The sequence below is a fragment of the Asterias amurensis genome, chromosome 3, assembly GCF_032118995.1.
Source record: "Asterias amurensis chromosome 3, ASM3211899v1".
In the NCBI taxonomy this organism is placed as follows: domain Eukaryota; kingdom Metazoa; phylum Echinodermata; class Asteroidea; order Forcipulatida; family Asteriidae; genus Asterias; species Asterias amurensis.
The window spans coordinates 10,479,984-10,505,618 of NC_092650.1; the positions used below are offsets into that span (position 1 = coordinate 10,479,984).

Sequence of the window (25,635 nt, forward strand, 5' to 3'; positions counted from 1 at the left end):
TAGTCTTGTACACAAGTACACAATTTCAGGAAAAGTTTTGATATATTCAGGCAAAATTTGATAATTTCAGGCAAATTTTGATGATTACACAAGGCTACAGTCTTGTACACTATTTAAGGCAAAATGTTTTAAGTATACAAGGCTATATAACACCCTTGTACTTGTTTTTAGGCAGAATTTAGGGAGTACACAAGTTTTGTACACAAGTAGACAATTTCAGGCCAAATGTTGATATATTCAGGCAAAATTTGATAATTCCAGCAAAATTGATGATACACAAGGCTACAGTCTTGTACAGTATTTCAGGCAAAACTTGTTAATTTTAGGCAAACTTTGGTGAATACACAAGGCTATAGTACACAAGGACAGGTGTCCTTGTGTTAAGTACACAAGACTGTATACAATTTCAGGCAAAATTTGATTGTTTCAAGCTAAAATTGGTGTAGCAATGCTTTAGCATTGCAGGCCTACACTTTTTCAGGCAAAAATTTGTTAATTTTAGGCAAAATTGTTTTGGGGCAGAATTTATATTCAGGCAAAATTTGTACACAAGGCTTGTGTACAGTAGAGTCTTGTACTTATTTTCAGGCAAAATTTGATAATTTCTGGCAAATTTGATGATTTCAGGCAAATTTGATGATTACACAATTGGCTACAGTCTTGTACACTATTCCAGGCAAAATGTGATATGTAGACAAGGCTATTATACTCTTGTACTTGTTTTTAGGCAGAATTTAGGGAGTACACAAGGCTACAGTCTTGTACACTATTTCAGGCAAAATTTGAACATTTCAGGCAAAATTTGATGATTACACAAGTACACATCTCCTGGCAAAGTTTGATAATTTTAGGCACACAAGGCCTTATACACACTTTCAGGCGAAACCTGGTAAATACAAATGGCTATAGTAGTGTACACATTAGCCTTGAATAGATTTTTAGGCAAAATTTGATAATTTCAGGCCAAATGTTGATGATAAACAAGGATAAAGTCGTGTAATTTGACCATTTCATGCAAACTTTGGTGCATACACAAGGCCAGGTGATCTTGTTTAGTACACAATTGTATACAATTTCAGGCAAAATTTGATCGCTTCAGGCAAAATTTGAAAGCTCACAAGGCCAAATTCAGGCAAAGTTTGGTAACTTCAGACAAAATTTGATCAGTAGGCAGAATTTAGGGGGTACACAAGTACACAATATTAGACAAAGTTTGATATATTAAGGCAAAATTTGATAAAGTTCACAACTCCTGGCAAAGTTTGATAATTTCAGGCACACAAGGTTTTATACACACTTTCAGGCAAAACCTGGTAAGTAAAAATGGCTTTAGTAGGGTACACATTAGCCTTGAACACATTTTCAGCAACCATTTTATAATTTTAGGCCAAAAGTTGATAACACAAGTCTTACACTATTTCAGGCAATATTTGCTACTTTTCAGACAAAATAAACAAAAAATAGTAGAAAAGGCTGGTTAAGTAGACAATTTTAGGCAAAACTTGAAAGCTTCATGCAAATATGAAAGGCTAAAAATTTTTACACATTTTCAGGCAACAATTGATAGTCTCAGGCTAAAATTGAAAGTACACATTGCTTTAGTCTGTACACAATTTCAGGTCAAATTCGATAATTCCAGGGAAAGTACACAAGGCTTGTTTACTGTATAGTTCTTATTTTCAGGCAAATTTGATCATTTCAAGCAAAATTTGATGATTACACAACGCTACAGTCTTGTAGGCCTACACTATTTCAGGCAAAATTTGATAATTTCAGGCAAAATTTAATAATTTCAGGCAAAGTTTGATGATTACAAAAGGCTACAGTTTTGTTCACTGTATCAGGCAAAATTTGATAATTTCAGACAAAGTTTGATAATTTCAGACAAAATTTGATGATAACACTGTTTTAGGCAATATTTGATCATTTCAGGCAAAATTTGATCAGTACACAAGGTTATAAGTCTTGTACTTGTTTGAAGGCAGAATTTAGGGAGTACACAAGTCTTGTACACAAGTACACAATTTCAGGCAAAATTTGATATATTCAGGCAAAATTTGATAAGTGCACAAGGCTTGTGTACCGTATATAGTCTTGTACTAATTTTCAGGCAAAATTTGATAATTTCAGGCAAAATTTGATGATTTCAGACAACATTTGATGATTACACAAGGCTAAGGTCTTGTACACTATTTCAGGCAAAATTTGATAATTTCAGAAAAATTTTGATAATTTCAGACAAAATTTGATGATTACACTATTTCAGGCAAAATTTGATGATTACACAAGGCTTGTACTTATTTTCAGGCCAAATTTGATCAATTAAGGCAAAGTTTGAAGATTACAAGGCTATAGTTCTGTACGCTATTTCAGGATAAGTTTGATGATTAAACAAGGCTACAGTCTTGTACACTATTTCAGACAAAATTTGATCAGTACACAAGGTTATAGTCTTGCACTTGTTTTTAGGCAGAATTTAGGGAGTACACGAGGCTATAGTCTTGTACAGAAGTACACAATTTCAGGCAAAATTTGATCAGTACTTGTTTTAAGGCAGAATTTAGGGAGTACACAAGGCTATAGTCTTGTACACAAGTACACAATTTCAGGCAAACTTTGATGATGACACAAGGCTATAGTCTTGTACTTATTTTCAGGCAAAATTTGATCATTTGAGGTAAAATGTGATGATTACACAAGGCCACAGTCTTGTACACTATTTCAAACAAAATTTGATCAGTACTTGTTTTAAGGCAGAATTTAGGGAGTACACAAGGCTATAGTCTTGTACACAAGTACACAATTTCAGGCAAACTTTGATGATGACACAAGGCTATAGTCTTGTACTTATTTTCAGGCAAAATTTGATCATTTGAGGTAAAATGTGATGATTACACAAGGCTACTGTCTTGTAAACTCTTTCAGACAAAATTTGATGAGTACACAAGGTTATAGTATGGACTTGTTTTTAGGCAGAACCTAGGGAGTACACCAGGCTATAGTCTTGTACTTAATTTCTGGCAAAATTTGATCATTTGAGGCAAAATGTGATGATTACACAAGGCTACTGTCTTGTAAACTCTTTCAGACAAAATTTGATGATTACACAAGGCTATAGTATGGACTTGTTTTTAGGCAGAACCTAGGGAGTACACCAGGCTATAGTCTTGTTCTTATTTTCAGGCAAAATTTGATGATTACACAAGGCTATATAGTCTTGTACTTAATTTCTGGCAACATTTGATCATTTGAGGCAAAATGTGATGATTACACAATGCTACAGTCCTGTACACTATTTCAGGATAAGTTTGATAATTTCAGGCAAAATTTGATGATTACACAAGGCTATAGGCTTGTACTTATTTTCAGGCAAAATTTTATCATTTCAGGCAAAGTTTGATGATTACACAAGGCTACAGTGTACTAGTTCAGGCAAAATTTGATAATTTCAGAAAAAAAAATGATGATTACGCTATTTCAGGAAAATTTTTATAATTTCAGGTAAAATGTTATCATTTCAGGCAAAAAATTTGATCAGTACACAAGGTTATAGTCTTGCACTTGTTTTTAGGCAGAATTTAGGGAGTACGAAAAAGCTATAGTCTTGTACACAAGTACACAATTTCAGGCAAAATTTGATGATTACACTAGGCTATAGTCTTGTGGTTATTTTCAGGCCAAATTTGATCATTTGAGGCAAATTGTGATGATTAAACAAGGCTACAGTCTTGTACACTATTTCAGACAAAATTTGATCAGTAAACAAGGTTATAGTCTTGTACTTGTTTTTAGGCAGAATTTAGGGAGTACACAAGGCTATAGTCTTGTACACAAGTACACAATTTCAGGCAAAATTTGATGATTACACAAGGCTATAGTCTTGTACTTATTTTCAGGCAAAATTTGATCATTTCAGGCAAAATGTGATGATTACACAAGGCTACTGTCTTGTAAACTCTTTCAGACAAAATTTGATGCGTACACAAGGTTGTCTGGACTTGTTTTTAGGCAGAACCTAGGGAGTACACCAGGCTATAGTCTTGTTCTTATTTTCAGGCAAAATTTGATTATTTGAGGCAAAATGTGATGAATACACAAGGCTACAGTCTCTACACTATTTCAGGATAAATTTGATAATTTCAGGCAAAATTTGACGATTACACAAGGCTACAGTCTTGTACACTATTTCAGACAAAATTTGATAATTACACTATTTCAGGCAAAATGTTATCATTTCAGGTAAAATGTTATCATTTCAGGCAAAATTTGATTAGTACACAAGGTTATAGTCTTGTACTTGTTTTAAGGCAGAATTTAGGGAGTACACATGGCTATAGTCTTGTACACAAGTACACAATTTCAGGCAAAATTTGATGATTACACAAGGCTATAGTCTTGTGGTTATTTTCAGGCAAAATTTGATCATTTGAGGCAAATTGTGATGATTACACAAGGCTACTGTCTTGTACACTCTTTCAGACAAAATTTGATGAGTACACAAGGCTATAGTCTTGCACTTGTTTTTAGGCAGAATTTAGGGAGTACACATAGCTATAGTGTTGTGCACAAGTACACAATTTCAGGAAAAAATTTATATAATTATTCAGGCACAACTTGATAAGTACACAAGGCTTGTGTACCATAGAGTCTTGTTTCTTATTTGCAGGCAAAATTTGATCATTTCATGCAAAATTTGATGATTACACAAGACTACAGTCTTGTACACTATTTCAGACAAAATTTGATAATTTCAGACAAAATTTGATAATTTCAGATACAAATTTATGATTACACTATTTCAGGCAAAATTATATCATTTCAGGCAAAATTTGATCATTTCAGGCAAAATTTTATAAGCACACAAGGACATAGTCTTGTACTTGTTTTTAGGCAGAATTTAGGGAGTACACAAGGCTATAGTCTTGTACACAAGAACACAATTTCAAACAAAATTTGATACTAATTTTAATAATAATTTATTCATTTATATTGCGCCCATTCCAAAAAATGTACACAAGCGCATAACAAAGTATTTATAATAACATAACTTTTAACAACAGGAAAATATACAGCAATCCAAACAAACTGAAAATACAAGAACCTTACAGGACAATCCGAAGAGTTCAAATTGCAAAACATAAGATAGACCAAAAACAAACTAGTAAAGGAACAATATATTTATATGCACAATCAGTAAAAAGCTTCTTTAAAAAGATAAGTCTTAAGGACCGATTTAAAAATATTGAGGCTGCCAGCGATCCTAGTATGAGGGGGAGTTTGTTCCAGAGGTGGGGAGCACTACATTCAAAGGCCTTGTCCCCAAGAGCGGCCTTACTACAACCAACAGGGTGACTAAGAAAAATACCATTATCAGAACTGCGAAGGCCTCAGCGAGATAGGGGTTTGATCGAAACAAGCCTAATTAAAAACTGAGGAGCTAAAATATGAAGAATTTTGTAAGTGATCATTCAAATTTTAAATTCAATTCTAAACCGAACAGGGAGCCAATGTAAATCCATAAGTAGTGGAGAAATATGGCAATATTTGAAAGCATTACAGACCAGCCTGGCACAAGCATTTTGCACTCTCTGGAGTTGTTTAATCTTAGTGTTGGGTAAGCCATAAAAAAAGACTATTACAGTAATATAGTCTATTAGAGACAAACACATGAATGAGTGTTTCAGTACATTCCTTAGACAAAAAATTTATTATGCGCTTAATGTTATGCAAATAATAAAATGCACTACCACAAACTTCAGAAACGCGGGTTTTCATTGACATATTGACATCAAACCATGCACCTAGACTTCGGGCAAGGGAAACAGGTGACACAATTGACTGCCCAACCTGAATACCATCCAGTGTAACCTTCGATAGTTGCTGACGGGTACCTATGATCAAGAATTCAGTTTTATTGTCATTTAGATACAAACCATTACATGCAAATAATTATAATTATGAGACAGTTTACCATTAATCGAAACCCTTTGTGATCTGCCATCAAGGTATGAGCGAAACCAGTTAAGGGCTGTACCATCAATTCCAAAGCGAGACTTAAGTGTACTCAGTAAAATACCATGATCCAGTGTATCAAATGCAGCACTTAAATGTAATAAAACCAACAGGGTAACATGTTTTCTATTCATAGCCATTAACAAATCGTTTTGAATTTTCAACAGAGCAGTTTCGGTACTATGGAATTTGCGGTAAGCAGACTGCATCAATGAGTAAAAGTTATTCTAAGTCAGACAAGATTGTAACTGACATGCTACAGGGAAGTACACAAGCCTTGTGTACCGTATAGTCTTGTACTTATTTTCAGGCAAAATTTGATAATTTCAGGCAAAATTTGATAATTTCAGGCAAAATTTAATTATTACACAAGGCTACAGTCTTGTACACAATAGTTCAACAGTTTTAGTTTAAGAACAACACTTTTGTAAGTACGCAAGGCCTGTACATCTTTTCAGGCAAAATGTGATAGTTCAGAATTTGTACACAAGGCTATAGTTTTCAACACAAACATTGTCAACCAAACTTGATAACACACATTTCCTAAGCCTTGTCAGATTCAGGCAAGGTTTGATAACGTTCAGGCAAAATATGGCAACTGTACAAGGCTATATTATTATTATTATATAGGCCTGAGATACAGTTTCAGGCAAAATTTGATAATTTTAGGAGAAAAAGTACACGAGGCCTTGTAAACATTTTCAAGCAACATTTGACAACTACACAAGACATATGCACCAGTCTAGTAAGTACTAGCTCTTACATTTTCAAGCAAAGTGTTTTTTCTGTACGGAAAGTGTATAATGGCTTTAAACACATTTCCAAACACACAAGCCTTTTACACATTTTGTAGCAAATGCTATACAAGTAGCACATTTGAACACTTTTTCAGGCAAAGTTTTATAAGTACACAAGGCTGTATAAAGCACTGTACAAACATTTTCGGCAAAGTTTAAATTTTAGTAAAGGAGGCTGAGGTACAATAGCCTTGTACACAATTTCTGGCAAATTTAATGCAAAATCTTATCAGTACACAAGACCTAATACACAATTTCAGGCAAACCTTGGTAAGTACAAATTTTAGTAACTAACCCAATAGCTTTGTACAAATTTGATAAGTACACAAAGGCCACATTATTATTATGGTTAATTTAGTTAGCACTGGGACAAGAAAAACAAATACATACAATGATTCGTAGATCTGTTGCCCTACATTTGGAATACACAATGAAATTAATAAGGGAATCAAAGAGTAGGCGACGAGTTCTTAAATGGACGTTTAAAAATGGCAGGGTTGTGGCCATGTGATAAAGGCTTGAGCGGAAGGCGAGGGCCTTTATCGCACCGTAACGACCCTGCAAGGATTTAAACGTCCGCTTTAGATATGGAGTCACTACTCTTTTATTTCCGTTCATAAATGCCCTTATGTTTAAAGCAACTTAATTTACCAGGTATAGACAGTGTGACACTGTTTCATTTGCGTTTTTTGCGCGTCGGTCGGTGTGTAATACGCGCTGTTAATAATAGCTATGCCAATTGTGTTCCACATAATTCAATTTGGCGTACATTAGCTTTTGCGCCCAACACACAAAGCTTTTCAAAATTTCAAAATCTTTTGTACTTGAAAAAGATCCTTTACTAATTTCGTTGTATGGATTAGACAAGTGATGATCACAGGTAACACAAAGAAGCTGAGTTTGTCTCATTTCTGTTACATCTTTGTAAAATAGTTCACCTGCTGGGTGATTTAGCTTGAACAAAACATCCATGCAGTAAGCATTGTGTTTACATCAATATTCTTCAATATGCCTAATTAAATGAACTGCATACTGTACAAAATCCGTTTACACACAAATCACTTTACGTCAAGTTGGCTAGTTGTGCTATAATAGAAATGTGTTAAAACTCCAAACTCTGTTTTTACTTATTTGTTTTAAATTTTATTTACAGTAAGGGACAATTTCAAAATTAAACAAGCGGTAACTCGGGGGCTTTTTAAGAATCACCCGAGGTAATACAGGGTATTTACAGCCTTGCATACGAACAATAGAGTCATGAATATCCATCTGCACATGCTGGGTCAACTTGGGCATGGTTGGGTGACCGCGGATACAAAGAGCAATTTAACAAAAGGCAAGATTTTTGTGTGGGATTACTTTAGCAAGGGATGATCGGATTAGTGACAGCTGCCTGGCTGCTCCAATAAATGGTCTGCTGATCCATTCAGGTACTCATCGGTTCTAAAGAAACCAATGGACCACAAACTCCACTTATCTATTGTTGAACAGTATCAATTACGAATTAAATGAGCCTCTGCCAAACCAAAGGGCTGCCGGCAGCGATATCAGAGAAGTAAACTGGGCTCTCTGTGGCCCCAAGAGCGATGTTCATTGACCTGTAGATAATTAGCTCATTATGGTCCGACTTCCTTTTGCCTCGTAATACCCCGGGGGAAAATGAAGATTTACCCCGAGTTACCGATTGTTTAATTTTGAATTCGCCCCTAATGCCGGTAAAAATCACAGTTACTTACTGGCAACTCAGCTGACAGTAAATTACTGTAATTTTTAAGCGCAAAGTTTTACAGTTTACCCTTTCAAACATTTTAGGCAAAATTTGATAGTACACAAGGCCTTAGTTCTCTAAAAAACAAAGACAGTAAAATCATACACAACCTGGAACGTAAAAGAAAACTTAAATTGTGTTTACCTAAATTTTCGAAGGACTGCAACTTGTGTGTCTACAAAAAAGCTTCTTGGCATCAAAAGGTTCTTTAAGGGCTTGAATCTCTTCAACAGTGTTTCCATCAGGCCTGCTGGGCTGCCTCCCTGCACATCTTGTCGCAAATCTTCTCGCACATCTTATAAATGTCTCATTCTCAATGATTGCTGCAAGTAAAGTAAAGCAATGGGGTTTGAACAGAGAAAATTGTTCTGAGGTCGGCCGCTCTAGTAAACATTTCCTTGTTCAAACCTAAGTTGTTTAAGATCTACCATAAGTCAGTTTCCCTTCAGGTTTTCCTACTTGATAAGTAAAGTAAGGAGTACATGATGAAAAATCTTTGTTGCAATTTTGGGAATCAATGTGGTACATGGATTCCCTAAAGATTGTGCCATATTGTGCGCCTTTTAAGGCAAGACAAAAAGAACAAGGCTACCATAACTAATATTGGCAAACAACGCCTCTCATGATATTCATAGGCACATTCTTCAGGGGTTCTGACGAATGTATAGTCTCTATCTTCACCAACATACACACAAAAGGAGATTCCATCATCTCCAAATAACGCCTCTCATGATATCTTTGATATTATGTTTTCTGTGGCGATTGCATTGTCCATTTAACAACATCATGTAAATTATGCATAAACAACAAAAATGACCCATTCTCATTGATACAATGCACTGACCTGATTCCAATCTTCTTCTTGCAAGCTTAAGTGCAGAACCGACCATGACACAAATAATGATGATGCTTGATTTCCCATCAAACTTGAAGATATATCTCACTCTGTTTAACCATATCTGCAAATAAAATATTTGAACATCAACTTAACTGACCTGGATTTTTAAAAAATTTCTGTGATGAGCAAGGATAACAGCCACCAGAACAGATTTACAACAGTATGAACTGTTAATACGCTCTTCCATGTAGAAGGGTGGAATTTTTTATTATTCTTTTTTTTGCTGACAGGAGTGTGGCTTTTGTTCTATTAAGATCAAACCCCTCTGTTTTTCAAAAAGATTTTCATTTATTATGTGGTTTGGTAATTGCACATGTGCCATTGATTTCTCATACCCCCTACTTGTATATCATCTTGAAGCTACCTCAGTCTACATTTACACATACAAAACGCAAAGGGTCCAAATCAAAGGCTATCTATAATATGTAACTGTTGTTCGTATTATTTGTGGAGTAAAATATATTGTTCTCTAAAAAAGAAGGAAAAAACACAATTTATATCGACTATATATCGATATGGATCATTCTTCAGTCCTGTTATAAATGTATTTTTTTATACATGGACCATTGGTCATTGTTGTCAATGATAATTCAAATCAGTATTACCTGAACATCCCTCATCGCCAAACAAAATCTGAGCAGAACCTAAACATTTGAAGAGGTTTTCCATCTTCTCATTCAACTATGAGCTTTTCAGGTCATGTCTCTTGTAGACCTGCAAAGAAAACACCAACATTCAGAATTTAGAAAATTACACAAACCAGTTTCAACATCGATAGAAATATGTTATGAAATTCAGATTGGCTTTAATACCTTTCTCATTATGCACTACGTGTGAAATCAAAGACTGTGAGATGACATGCACTGTTACATACACTTCTTCTCTACATCCAAGAGTACAAATGGGCACATAATACATGAGGTTTTGGTATTGACGTTCCCCTTGCACAAAACATTGAGGCAGCTTACATTGCGGCTTCAAGTTGTCAACAATGGAAAGCAAAAAGGACTGAAATCAATGCTGCTAAAAAATTTAAGCCTAGCACGCCAGCTATCCATTATAGGATGTTTCAAACTCAAAGTTCCAGGGGTTAAGATCAAGAATTAGGTATTCTGGGAAATAGTTGCACAGTGAAAATATACACCACTGGGAACGACTTCTTCCATGAAGGCAATAAGCTTTTTCCATAATGCTGATTAAATTCATGCATACCTAAAGACACCAATGACTTGCCAAACTTGTGTAGAAGGCAGCCGCACAAAGTTGGCTTCAATGTGCCACAACTAGGTCATTTTAATGAAAACTGTTCAACTTAATTAAATCTAGAAGAGAAAAAAAACTTGAGTGTACATTGCCATGTGTGTCTTGCGTGATGATTGAAAGGGTTTCACTACAGAAAAGCTTCTTGGCATCAGAAGGCACTTGAACATCCTGTGCACTAGGCCTTGCTGGGCTGCCTCCCTGCCCATCTTTTCGCAAATCTTCTCGCACATCTTTGATTGTTTAACTGTCCACGATTCCTGTAAGTAAAATAAAGCAATGGGGCTTGAACAAAGAAAAATGTACTGAAGCGGGCCGCTCCAGTAAACTTTTCCTTGTTCAAACCTAAGTTGTTTAAGATCTACCAAGTCAGTTTCCCTTCAGGTTTTCTTTCTTGATAAGTAAAATAAAGAGTACATGATGAAAAATCTTTGTTGCAATTTTGGGAATCAATGTGGTACCATGGATACCTCAAAGATTGTGCAGTATCGTGCGTCTTTTTTAGGCAAGACAAAAAAGAACAAGGCTACCGTAACTGATATTGACATGGAGTTTTACCCACAAAATGGTACATTAGGTAATCAGTGGCATTGTGGCATTGATGCAATGGCAGAAAACATAAACAAAATTATCATGAGAGTCGAATGAGACTTATTGCATTTAAGGAACTTGCAAGTTATGCTATACAGAGTGCTCCTGTCTGAAGCGTCATATTGATGAGTAAATTTAAAATAAAAAACAATTTCCGCAAAGTGAGCATTTTATGAAGTTTTGGTTGGTAGTCGATATCATGCAGAGTGTGTCATTGGTTTTTCACAATTTTATCTTGACCCAGATGGCAGATTGATCTCAAACTAGCAGATTTGATAATGATTTTTATGATGGTATGAGACAAACCACTGTACTGCACAGGTCATTGGTTTGTAAATTTTTCTTTGTTACACCCCAAAAATGTAAACATTACTGCGACAAACGCTCTTCTATCGAACAGTTAAACAAATCCCTAATCTTTTTCGCTTTTAACTTTTAAATTTTTAACTACTATAGTTTTACAGAATATTTGGAATCCTTTTGTAGTTTGTATTTTTTTTAATGGTTTAACTAAGGTAACACCTGGACTTGCCTATTTTATATAATTTTATTGTGGGTTTTAATTCAGAAATTTACTTTCAGTTTTGTTTTCTTATAGCTTTTATATTTAGCTGTTAAGCGATTTGGGGAATGTTTTGTTATTATTGTTATTGTTATAAATCCACAACTAATAGGGTTTACATCCACGCTATGCATTTGATCCATCAACAATTTAGCCTATATTAATTGTGGATGACAGATCCAAAAAGAAACTCTAGCGTAAGTCGCTGTATTGTTTCAAGATGAGCATTTTTTGTGTAGTAAAGTAAAGACAGCATCTCCTACACCTTGTTTTGCTCTATAAGCAAACTGATGGATCGATCTGTGGTTTGTGACAAATACATACATTTAATAATCTGCTCAAAACACTTCATAGCAATAACAAAGGGCCATGGTCAATAATTGTTCATAGCAACTTGTTTGGGCATTTTGGATATCAGAGTTGACCATATAAGATACAAATACCTTCAGACCAATATCCAAAGACCATTGATACAGGCAGTGAAAAACTGGGGCAAGTGTTAGAAGTGTACACCTTTTTTGGGATGATCATGGCTTTGCAGAAATTGATGTATGACAAAATCATCTCTGTAGCCTCATCAGTGTGGCAGATGTTTTAAAGACCTCTCAATCCCTACAGGCCTACTACAAGCATGCCATTAGAGTAGCCATTAGTTCTTACAAGTGTTTAAGATGGTTTTAATCATTGAACATACTTGGGTAGCAGTTGAAGGTGGTGTATACCTAGCCCTTCATCTTCAGGGACGGCCCCTTTTATTTAAAAAATGGGGCCAGCTCCCTGAACTTCTTCCATCCACTCCTCATGCCGGATGTCAATGCTGCATCTGAATAGCTCACTCGGCACCCATCATGTCATCAAAAACAAACACTAGGCACAAAGATCGAAAATGAAGAGAAAACAAACAATCATCATGGGTTGACCAAAGATCCGAGGGCAGGATGATGCAGAGGGCTAAGATGCAGTATGTGGGTTTTTGATTTTCTGATGGCTTAGGGACTGAATAAAAAAACAAAAACTGGTTGGTGATTTTGCATTCAATGTCTGGTATGGGGTTTCACGGTAGGTATCCGCAAGTGTCAGTCGGTGCTTGTAAGTGTTGTAAGTGAGTTAGGGTTAGAGTAACGTTTAGAGTAATAATCCTTTAGCATTCAGAATTATTTGGGTTGGGAGTAATTCAACCTTGAAAACCCCCGAAATATTGATGAAAATCAGACTCTGTTTTTTCGAACTTCGATAACAATTCTACTGGATAAAACATGGGCCCCATACACATAGCCCAGTGGCTACAATCGTCATAGCTTGGCTCTCTACGCGCGCCGTGTAATACACACTCAAGTTACTGAAAACAATATTTACGACTAGTCGCGATTTAGTCACGACTAGTCGCAGAATTATTCACGACGTCGTAAAAAATATTCGCGACTAGTCGCGAAAATATTCGCGACTTGTCGTGAGTAAATATACGACGTCGCGAAAATATTCGCGACTTGTCGTGAATAAATATACGACGCCGCGAAAGAATTTCACAAAATATTTGGAGAGAATTGTTTTAATTTAATTTAATTTAATTGAAATGATTTGATGTTTTTCACTTGTAAAGACAGTAAACTTAAAGACACTGGACACTATTGGTAACTGTCAAAGACGAGTCTTCACAGCTGGTGTATCTCAACATTATGCATAAAATAATTACAAACTTGTGAAAATTTGACCTCAATTGGTCATCGAAGTTGTGAAAAGAAAATGAAATTAATGAAAGAAAAAACACCCTTGTCCTATGAAGTTGTGTGCGTTTATGGTTGATTTCGAGACCTAAAGTTCTAAACCTCGAGGTATCACAATTAATTTCGTGGAAAATTACTTCTTTCTCGAAAACTACACGTTACTTAATTCAGAGCTCCGTTTCTCACAATGGTATACTAACAACAGCTCTCCATTACAATCCAAACTCACAAAATTTTCTTTGAATCTACACATTTTGGTTGTTTAGCCAGTCTCAACTGATAAAATGTCTTCAGTAGCCCGTTCTGTATTATTATTTGGAACCATAAAATCATTGGAAATTTGTTGACCCCAAGTCTGAAAAATTTTGACCATACCGACATAGTTCTATTATTTTTTATTTCGGACCAAAAATCCAAACTCACAAAATTCTATTTAAATCTAAAAGTTTTGGTTTTATACCCAGACTCCACATGTAAAATATCTTCAGTAGTCCGTGCTGAATCATTTGGAACCATAAAATCATCGGAAAAAATTTCACCCTAAATCTGAAACTTTTGACCATACCGGCATGGTTCGATTTTTTTCATTTCGGACCTAAAATCCAAACTCACAAAATTCTCTTGAAGTCTAATAATTTTGGTTGTTTAGCCAGTCTCAACTGATAAAATGTCTTCAGTTGTCCGTGCTGTATCATTTGGAACCATAAAATTATCGAAAAAATTTCACCCTAAATCTGAAAATTTTGACCGTACCGGCATGGTTCGATTTTTTCATTTCGGACCTAAAATCCAAACTCACAAAATTCTCTTGAAGTCTAACAATTTTGGTTGTTTAGTCAGTCTCAACTGATAAAATGTCTTCAGTAGTCCGTTCTGTATCATTGGGAACCATAAAATCATGTGAACATTTTTCACCCTAAATCTGAAAAATTTGCCGAACGAGAACTTTTTGAAGTTGAGTTTCTAGTCAAAAATCTGAAAAATGTGCCGAGCCGGTGTCGCATGCAATTGTGTCCTCTATGCAATATTATCCAGCAGACATTATCGCATATGCGATTATGCGATAATGTTCGCCAGACACTTTTGCATAAGCAATTGTGTCCGCCCGGACGCTGCTGCACAATGCAATTGTGTCCGCTCGGACACTGCTGCATAATGCAATTGTGTCTGTCCGGACACATTTGCGGACACATTTGCATGTGCAGTTGTGCCCGCCCAGTGCAAAACCATCCATGCAGTAAATTAAACGCCCTTGGTCGACGGAACACGTTTGGCATTTTTTTACAAGCAAAAGTGTGTGTCATGAATGAAATGGGAAATGTTCGGCTGTTGGTATTCGGTGCAATCATAAAATACGTGAATATTCATGCTGCATACGTAAGTTCAGTACATGCACGTGCTCGCTTACAGGTTTTTTGCATAGCCCCGGTTTGCATATGCAAAATTGTCTGGAGCGGAAAGTTTTGCATGGCGGACACAATTGCATCTGCTATCAAGGGCAAATTTTCAGTTTTGAGATCAAGCAATTTTCGGTGATTTTACGGTTTCAAATGATAGAGTACACATAGTGCATATGCAAACTTTCCAGGGCTAGCTACGCAAAAACGTCCAGCGGACATGTACATGACTGTACATGTATGTGCGCCCGTAAGCGAGCTTGCATGCACTGAACCTACATATTATGAATATTCACGTATTTTATGATTGCAGCGAATATCCAACATTTCCCATGTCATTCATGACAGCATGCACTTATGCTTGTAAAATAATGGCGAACGTGTTCCGTTGACCAAGGGCATTTAAGCTTACTGCATGGAAGGTTTAAAACGGGGTGGACACACCTGCATATGCAAATGTGTCAGGGCAGACACAATTGCATAATGCAGCAGCGTCCGGGCGGACAAGATTGCATATGCAAAACCCTCTGGATATTGCATAAAGGACATAATTGCATGCGACACAGGCTTGGCACATTTTTCAGATTTTTGACTAAAAACTCAATTTCACAATATTCTCATTATATTTCAAACTCTGGTTGATTTACTATTAGTCAGCACTGATGAAATGTCTTTTAGTAGTGCACTCTGTATCATTTGAAACCATAAAATCACCAAAAATTGTTTGATCACAAATCTGAAAATTTGCCCATGCCGGTAGCAGATGCGATTGTGTCCGCCATACAAAACTTTATGCTCTGGACACTTTTGCATATGCAAACTGTCGGGCTCTATGCGAAGGGGTACATGACTGTACATGTACGTGCACCTGTAAGCGAGCTCACTGAACCTATGCAGCATGAATATTCACGTGTTTTATGATTGCAGCGAATATCCGACAGCCGAACATTTCCCATGTTATTCTTGACATGCACTTATGCTTGTAAAATAACGGTGAACGTGCTCCGTTGACCAAAGGCGTTTTAATTTACTACATGGACGGTTTTAAACGGGTCAGACACAACTGCATATGCAATGTGCACTTATGCTTTTAAAATAATGGCGAACGAGGGCGTTTAATTCCGGTCCGAAATGAAAAAATCGAACCATGCCGGTATTGTCAACATTTTCAGACTTAGGTTTTAAAAAAATTCGAGAATTTTATGGTTTCAAATGATACAGCCACACTACTGAAGACATTTTACAAGTGGAGTCTGGGTAACAAACCAAAATTATTAGATTTTTAGAGAAATTTGTAAGTTTGGATTTTTGGTCCAAAATAAAAAACAAATCGACCATACCTGGGTATGGACAAAATTTTCGTTTTGGGGTCAAACAATTTCCGATGATTGTATGGTTCAAAATGGTACAGAACGGACTACTGCAGACATTTTATCAGTTGAGACTGGCTAAATCACCAAACTTATTAGATTTCAAGAGAATTTTGTGAGTTTGGATTTTTGGTCCGAAATGAAAAAAGTCGACCACACCTGGGTATGGACAAAATTTTCGTTTGGGGGTCAAACAATTTCCGATGACTGTATGGTTCAAAATGGTACAGAACGGACTACTGCAGACATTTTACAAGTGGAGTCTGGGTAACAAACCAAAATTATTAGATTTATAGAGAAATTTGTGAGTTTAGATTTTTGGTCCCAAATGAAAAAAGTCGACCATACCCGGGTATGGACAAAATTTTCAGATTTGGGGTCAAACAATTCCGATGATCTTATGGTTCTAAATGATACAGAATGGACTACTGAACACATTTTATCAGTTGAGACTGACTAAACAACCAAAATTATTAGACTTCAAGAGAATTTTGTGAGTTTGGATTTTTGGTCCGAAATGAAAAAAGTCGACCATACCCGGGTATGGACAAAATTTTCGTTTTGGCCAAACAATTTCCGATGATTTTATGGTTCCCAATGATACAGAACGGACTACTGAAGACATTTTATCAGTTGAAACTGGCTAAACAACCACAATTAGTAAATTTATAAAGAAATTTGTGAGTTTGGATTTTTGGTCCGAAATGAAAAAAGTCGACCATACCCGGGTATGGAAAAAATTTTTAGATTTGGAGTCCAAAAATTTCTGATGATTTTATGGTTCCCAATGATACAGAACGGACTACTGAAGACATTTTATCAGTTGAGACTGGCTAAATCACCCAAATTATTAGATTTCAAGAGAATTTTGTGAGTTTGGATTTTTGGTCCGAAATGAAAAAAGTCGACCACACCTGGGTATGGACAAAATTTTCGTTTTGGGGTCAAACAATTTCCGATGATTGTATGGTTCAAAATGGTACAGAACGGAATACTGCAGACATTTTATCAGTTGAGACTGGGTAAAAAACCAAAATTATTAGATTTATAGAGAATTTTGTGAGTTTGGATTTTTGGTCCGAAATGACAAAAGTCGACCATACCTGGGTGTGGACAAAATTTTCAGATTTGGAGTCCAAAAATTTCCGATGATTTTATGGTTCCAAATGATACAGAACGGACTACTGAAGACATTTTATCAGTTGAGACTGGCTAAACAACCAAAATACTTAGATTTCAAGAGAATTTTGTGAGTTTGGACTTTTGGTCCGAAATGAAAAAAGTCGACCATACCCGGGTATGGACACAATTTTCATTTTGGGATCACACAATTTCCGATGATTTTAGAGACTGGGTAAACAACCAAAATTATTAGACTTCAAGAGAATTTTGTGAGTTTGGATTTTTGGTCTGAAATGAAAAAAAGTCGACCATACCCGGGTATGGACAAAGTTCCCCAAAAAACTGTGATGCTGGCACGGGTCGAATTTTCAGATTTGGGGTGAACAATTGTATGCTACCAAATGATACAGAACAGACTACTGAAGACAATTCATCGGTGCAGATTTAGTACATCAGCAAAAGTTTGAGATTAATTGAAGATTTTTTGAGTTTGGGTGTTTTGGTCAAAATCCCCAAAAATCTGTGGCGCCTGCATGGGTCAAGTATTCAGATTTGGGGGTCAAACAATTTTCAGTGATTTTATGGTTTCATATCATAGGCATACAGAACAAAATACTGAAAACATTTCATTAGTGCGGACTGAGTAAATCGTTCTCAATGAAACTCCCTCTCCATTAGGTCCAGTTAAATGTTGAAAGACAAAATCAACCAGGTGTTGTCCCATTGGTTGACATTGTTGAAAGTGTTTGCAAAGACTTGTGCTTTTTATGGGGAGAGAGAGTTATTACATGTGCCCATATAATCAAGGATACTAGCAGAGCAAGCAAACAGTAAACATGGATTACCTTAGGCCTATAGGGTGTGCATGCATCATCTGAGGCGCAGCCACTCTTGGACTGTGGAGAACAGCAAGTAGTACAAGAAGAATGGTGCAGGTAAGATTTCAGGGCGGGAAGAAGAGGCGTAGGGTGTAGAGGCTGCAACTGTCTTGTTCAGCTTTTAGCTGCAATTTGGAGGGAAAATGACCTAACACAGTGTTATTAAAACAGTTTGGAATAAATTCCAACCTTTCTATGTCAACCAAGCATTATTCATAAATACCTCAGGCAGTTTCGCTATTCCTATTGGTGGAGAGCGCGTCACGTGGGTGTGTGTAAACCTTTGTTTATGACCAGTAAAAAGTGTTGAAACATGGGCGAGACACGCGAGCTTGCACCTGTTCTTATAAGACAGTTTTGTCATGCCTATTAGTCGAGAGCAACAGCTGAAACAGTTATGCCACATTACACAATACACGCAACGCGCACAGCATTCCCTTATAAGGAGTTGCTTACCCGAGGGCGGCGAAGAGCTTTACCATTTCATAGCTGGAGGGGTGTTGTGTTGAAGGAAATCATTGAACAATTAAACAATTTACATTTATTTTACTTTTTTACAAAGAATTGTTCATGTTTTTGACCGAAACAGTATTCATGAATGGGAATCAAAGTGTGTTGAATCGGTTTTCACCTAGTGGTTTAAACCCGCCGAGGCCTGGTTCTTGATAATTTACCTTGACTTCCTCTTGGTAAAATTATCAAGAGCCAGGCCTTGTTGGGATTAAACCACCAGTTGAAAACCGCTTCACCACACAGTGATTCCCCTATTTAAAAACCAATGATTTATGTATGAAAGATCAAATTCCCCACCAAAGGTTTTTTAAAGGATGAATTATTCCCTGTACATTTAAATAATGCAATCAGGAAGTAGGTACGACATCTAAAAAGTGAGTTGAATGTGTAAGATTTCGTTAAAGGTGGTGGACACTATTGGTAATTACTCAAAATAATGATTAGCATAAAAACTTACTTGGTAACAAGTAATGGGGAGAGGTTGATATAATAAATCATTGTGAGAAACGGCTTCATGTGAAGTTAAGTGGTTTTCGAGAAAGAAGTTATTTTCCACGAATTTGATTTCGAGACATCAGCTTTAGAATTTGAGGTCTCAAAATCAAGCACATGAAAGCACACAACTTCGTGTGACAAGGGTGTTTTTTCTTTCATTATATGGCAATTTCGATGACCAATTGAGTTCAAATTTTTACAGGTTTGTTATTTTGTGCATATGTTGAAATACACCATGGAGGAAGAATTGGATACACCAAGTGAGAAGACTGGTCTTTGACAATTACCTATAGTGTCCAGTGTATTTAATACAGATTGTCTTAAATGTTGGTACAATTAAATTGCAAGTGTAACAGTCTTAAGTTTACGGGGCTAGTATTTCAACCTTGTATCTAGTACACAATACTTCTTGACAATATAATTTCACATTTCAGTTCCCACATTGTCCCGAGTCATCTAAATGTTATTGTTGTGAAACAGTTTTGATGAGTGAAAGGGTGAACAAACATTTTACCGAAAATCTCCTTTACCACAAAATGCCGAGAATGCCTGCTATTGAGAGTTCCCTGACGAAATTCTCCAACATTGAAAATGTTTCCAATGAAACAGAGAGAGTGCTCATCTCTTAAAGGTTGACTCGCTGATAAGAGGAAGTTGTAAGCCAAAAAGACCTGCGTGTTATGACAGAACGTATGAGATCTATTGAGAATTTTGTACGTTTGAGTTTTTGGTAAAAAAAATAATAATTTCTGTCAGTTTGGAAAATTTTTCAGATTTGTGGTCAAAAATACTGTTAATAGTAATAATAATATGCCTTTGATATTTTGTCATGGGGCTCGGGAAAAAGTACTGACAAACTCAGTATACAGAGCTTACACACATCGGTGCGTGGGTAAAAACAAAAAATTAACATACAGGCCTAGCACATTGAACTTCTAATTAGTTGAACACTTTCACCTTGGTTTCTTAAGTCGCTCACTACATTTCATTTGCTTGGGCAAGACAACAAAACACAATTCAATTTGAACAATGAAGATTTCTTGCTTAAACACCTGGGTATCTTGACAAAGCCAAATCTCCCAATAGACAACATACCTGTATTTGAAAATTTCTTGCTTGAACATTTCTTTCTTGAAACAATCGCTCATAAGACAAAAACAACACATTGAAGATTTCTTGCTTACTCCATGCTTAAATACTTGTATCTTGACATATCGCTCATTGGAAAAAATAACTGTAGGATAAGTAGGCCTACTTGAAGATTTCTTTCTAGATTGAAGTTGAAACCTCCTTCTTGACATATCGCTCATAAGACAAAATATGACACACTCTAAAATTTCATGGACCATGATCTTTGGAAGAAAGTCTGCTTGAATGTACGCAACTTGCCCTTGCTGAAACACTCACACGATACGAGTCGTACGACTGTACTTATACTAGTTTTAACTGCTGTGATCTCGGCCTCCCCGGGGCCCTGCGCGTGGCTGAATGCATACCGTGTTTTTGGCTCATCTCTCCCCGTCATGATCGTGTCTCCGCCCCGGTCATGTCGTCCGTCCCGGTGCTTCCGTGAAGTGTTCGAAGTAAGCTCCTTGGAATTCGGGGATAACTTTCCGTATGGCGCCACCACTTTTTCACTCATTTTTACAAAAAGGGATATGTCAATCAGGTAAATTAGATACTATATTATTTTATTTCGAATGAAAAAGTGGTGGCGCCATATGGAAACTTTTCCGCCTAAATTTGAGCAATTAATTTATTCCAAAGAGTAGAAAATAGATGGTTCCATCCTGCGGTTATTAGTCTTGGCCCAAGACGATGGTGCTTGATTCTGGATAGTGTACTACGCGCGGTTGAATCGCCAAAGCGCGCCCGCCACGGTATGATTTAGTTACGTGGACGGCTCGAAATCTAGACTACACTCTGCAAGCTTGCTTAATATCTCGCAACTTCGCTGACCAATTGAGCTCAAATTTTATGCATTATGATGAGATACACCAACTGTGAAGACTAGTTTTTGACAATTACCAATAGTGTCCACTGTCATTAACACGCTATAAATAAACACTAAAGACAGTGTCACGACCTTGTAATAAAAAAATATGTAAAAAAATATGTTTGGTGAATAGATCTATACAAACAAGTTTTATATAGCTCTATTGTTCGATGACAATTAGTTAACAGCAGGGTGGACCACGTGAAGGTTGTCATCTCCCACCCCACAAATAACAGTTAAAGGGAATCTTAATACATCCTTAATGAGTACTCAATAAATAACACTAAAGACAATGTCATGACCTTGTAGTTAAAAAAATTGTTTGGTGCATAGAGCTATACAAACAAGTATTTATATAGCTCTATTGTTGGATGACAAATAGTTAACAACAGGGTGGACCACGTGAAGGTTGTCATCTCCCACCCCGCAAATAAATGTTAAAGAAATCTTAATAGATCCTTAATGGTCCTAAACACCATATAAATAGCACTAAAGACCATGTCATGACCTGGTAATTAAAACATTGGTTTGGTGCAAAGAGCTATACAAACAAGTATATGAAGCTGTATTGTTTGATGACAATTAGTTAACAACAGGGTGGACCACGTGAAGGTTGTCATCTCCCACCCCACAAACAACAGTTAAAGAAATCTTAATAGATCCTTAATGGTACTAAACACACATTAAATAAACACTAAAGACAATGTCATGACCAATATAATTAAAACATTGGTTTGGTGCATAGAGCTATACAAACAAGTATATATAGCTCTATTGTTTGATGACAATTAGTTAACAACAGGGTGGACCACGTGAAGGTTGTCATCTCCCACCCCACAAATAACAGTTAAAGGAATCTTAATAGATCATTAATGGTACTAAACACACATTAAATAAACACTAAAGACAATGTCATGACCAATATAATTAAAACATTGGTTTGGTGCATAGAGCTATACAAACAAGTATATATAGCTCTATTGTTTGATGACAATTAGTTAACAACAGGGTGGACCACGTAAAGGTTGTCATCTCCCACCCCACAAATAACAGTTAAAGAAATCTTAATAGATCCTTATAGGTACTAAACACACATTAAATAAACACTAAAGACAATTTCATGACCAATATAATTAAAACATTGGTTTGGTGCATAGAGCTATACAAACAAGTATATAAATTATAGTTCCATTGTTTGATGACAATTAGTTAACAACAGGGTGGACCACGTGAAGGTTGTCATCTCCCACCCCACAAATAACGGTTAAAGGAATCTTAATAGATCCTTGATGGTACTAAACACACATTAAATAAACACTGACACAATTTCATGACCAATATAATTAAAACATTGGTTTGGTGCATAGAGCTATACAAACAAGTATATATAGGTCTATTGTTTGATGACAATTAGTTAACAACAGGGTGGACCACGTGAAGGTTGTCATCTCCCACCCCACAAATAACAGTTAAAGGAATCTTAATAGATCCTTAATGGTACTAAACACACATTAAATAAACACTAAAGACAATTTCATGACCAATATAATTAAAACTTTGGTTTGGTGCATAGAGCTATACAAACAAGTATATATAGCTCTATTGTTTGATGACAATTAGTTAACAACAGGGTGGACCACGTGAAGGTTGTCATCTCCCACTCCACAAATAACAGTTAAAGGAATCTTAATAGATCCTTAATGGTACTAAACACACATTAAATAAACACTAAAGACAATTTCATGACCAATATAATTAAAACATTGGTTTGGTGCATAGAGCTATACAAACAAGTATATATAGGTATATTGTTTGATGACAATTAGTTAACAACAGGGTGGACCACGTGAAGGTTGTCATCTCCCACCCCACAAATAACAGTTAAAGGAATCTTACGAGATCCTTAATGGTACTAAACACACACATTAAATAAACACTAAAGACAATTTCATGACCAATATAATTAAAACATTGGTTTGGTGCAAAGAGCTATAGAAACAAGTATTTATATAGCTCTATTGTTTGATGACAATTAGTTAACAACAGGGTGGACCACGTGAAGGTTGTCATCTCCCACCCCACAAATAACAGTTAAAGGAATCTTAATAGATCCTTAATGGTACTAAACACACATTAAATAAACACTAAAGACAATTTCATGACCAATATAATTAAAACATTGGTTTTGTGCATAGAGCTATACAAAAAAGTATATATAGGTATATTGTTTGATGACAATTAGTTAACAACAGGGTGGACCACGTGAAGGTTCTCATCTCCTACCCCAGAAATAACAGTTAAAGGAATCTTAATAGATCCTTAATGGTACTAAACACACATTAAATAAACACTAAAGACAATTTCATGACCAATATAATTAAAACATTGGTTTGGTGCATAGAGCTATAGAAACAAGTATTTATATAGCTCTATTGTTTGATGACAATTAGTTAACAACAGGGTGGACCACGTGAAGGTTGTCATCTCCCACCCCACAAATAACGGTGAAAGGAATCTTAATAGATCCTTGATGGTACTAAACACACATTAAATTAACACTAAAGACAATTTCATGACCAATATAATTAAAACATTGGTTTGGTGCATAGAGCTATACAAACAAGTATATATAGCTCTATTGTTTGATGACAATTAGTTAACAACAGGGTGGACCACGTAAAGGTTGTCATCTCCCACCCCGTAAATAACAGTTAAAGAAATCTTATAAGATCCTTATAGGTACTAAACACATTAAATAAACACTAAAGACAATTTCTTGACCAATATAATTAAAACATTGGTTTGGTGCATAGAGCTATACAAACAAGTATATATAGCTCTATTGTTTGATGACAATTAGTTAACAACAGGGTGGACCACGTGAAGGTTGTCATCTCCCACCCCACAAATAACAGTTAAAGGAATCTTAATAGATCCTTAATGGTACTAAACACCCTATAAATAAACACTAAAGACAATGTCATGACCTGGTAATTAAAACATTGGTTTGGTGCATAGAGCTATACAAACAAGTATATATAGGTCTATTGTTTGATGACAATTAGTTAACAACAGGGTGGACCACGTGAAGGTTGTCATCTCCCACCCCACAAATAACAGTTAAAGGAATCTTAATAGATCCTTAATGGTACTAAACACACATTAAATAAACACTAATGACAATTTCATGACCAATATAATTAAAACATTGGTTTGGTGCAAAGAGCTAGAGAAACAAATATTTATATAGCTCTATTGTTTGATGACAATTAGTTAACAACAGGGTGGACCACGTGAAGGTTGTCATCTCCCACCCCACAAATAACAGTTAAAGGAATCTTAATAGATCCTTAATGGTACTAAACACACATTAAATAAACACTAAAGACAATTTCATGACCAATATAATTAAAACATTGGTTTGGTGCATAGAGCTATACAAACAAGTATATATAGGTATATTGTTTGATGACATTAGTTAACAACAGGGTGGACCACGTGAAGGTTGTCATCTCCAACCCCACAAATAACAGTTAAAGGAATCTTAATAGATCCTTAATGGTACTAAACACACATTAAATAAACACTAAAGACAATTTCATGACCATTATAATTAAAACATTGGTTTGGTGCAAAGAGCTATAGAAACAAGTATTTATATAGCTCTATTGTTTGATGACAATTAGTTAACAACAGGGTGGACCACGTGAAGGTTGTCATCTCCCACCCCACAAATAACGGTTAAAGGAATCTTAATAGATCCTTAATGGTACTAAACACACATTAAATAAACACTAAAGACAATTTCATTACCAATATAATTAAAACATTGGTTTGGTGCAAAGAGCTATAGAAACAAGTATTTATATAGCTCTATTGTTTGATGACAATTAGTTAACAACAGGGTGGACCACGTGAAGGTTGTCATGTCCCACCCCACAAATAACAGTTAAAGGAATCTTAATAGATCCTTAATGGTACTAAACACCCTATAAATAAACACTAAAGACAATGTCATGACCTGGTAATTAAAACATTGGTTTGGTGCATAGAGCTATACAAACAAGTATATATAGGTATATTGTTTGATGACAATTAGTTAACAACAGGGTGGACCAAGTGAAGGTTGTCATCTCCCACCCCACAAATAACAGTTAAAGGAATCTTAATAGATCCTTAATGGTACTAAACACACATTAAATAAACACTAAAGACAATTTCATGACCAATATAATTAAAACATTGGTTTGGT

The 25,635-nt window shown here is 35.8% G+C and overlaps 1 long non-coding RNA gene across 3 annotated transcripts; it reads right to left on the reverse strand.

Moving 5' to 3' along the window:
* Window positions 1–8,826: 8,826 nt before the first annotated feature.
* LOC139934924 (uncharacterized) lies at window positions 8,827–21,114 on the reverse strand. Of its 3 annotated transcripts, none has more exons than XR_011785737.1 (8): window positions 20,483–21,114; window positions 19,918–20,058; window positions 18,347–18,527; window positions 12,583–12,755; window positions 10,826–10,995; window positions 10,081–10,189; window positions 9,422–9,536; window positions 8,827–8,900 (listed from the first exon to the last, which is right to left on the reverse strand). It is a non-coding gene; the product is annotated as an uncharacterized lncRNA (long non-coding RNA). The 3 variants fall into 3 exon arrangements; XR_011785736.1 differs by having other exon boundaries at window positions 18,347–18,504; window positions 20,483–21,113; XR_011785735.1 differs by having other exon boundaries at window positions 18,347–18,504; window positions 19,902–20,058; window positions 20,483–21,113.
* Window positions 21,115–25,635: the final 4,521 nt, after the last annotated feature.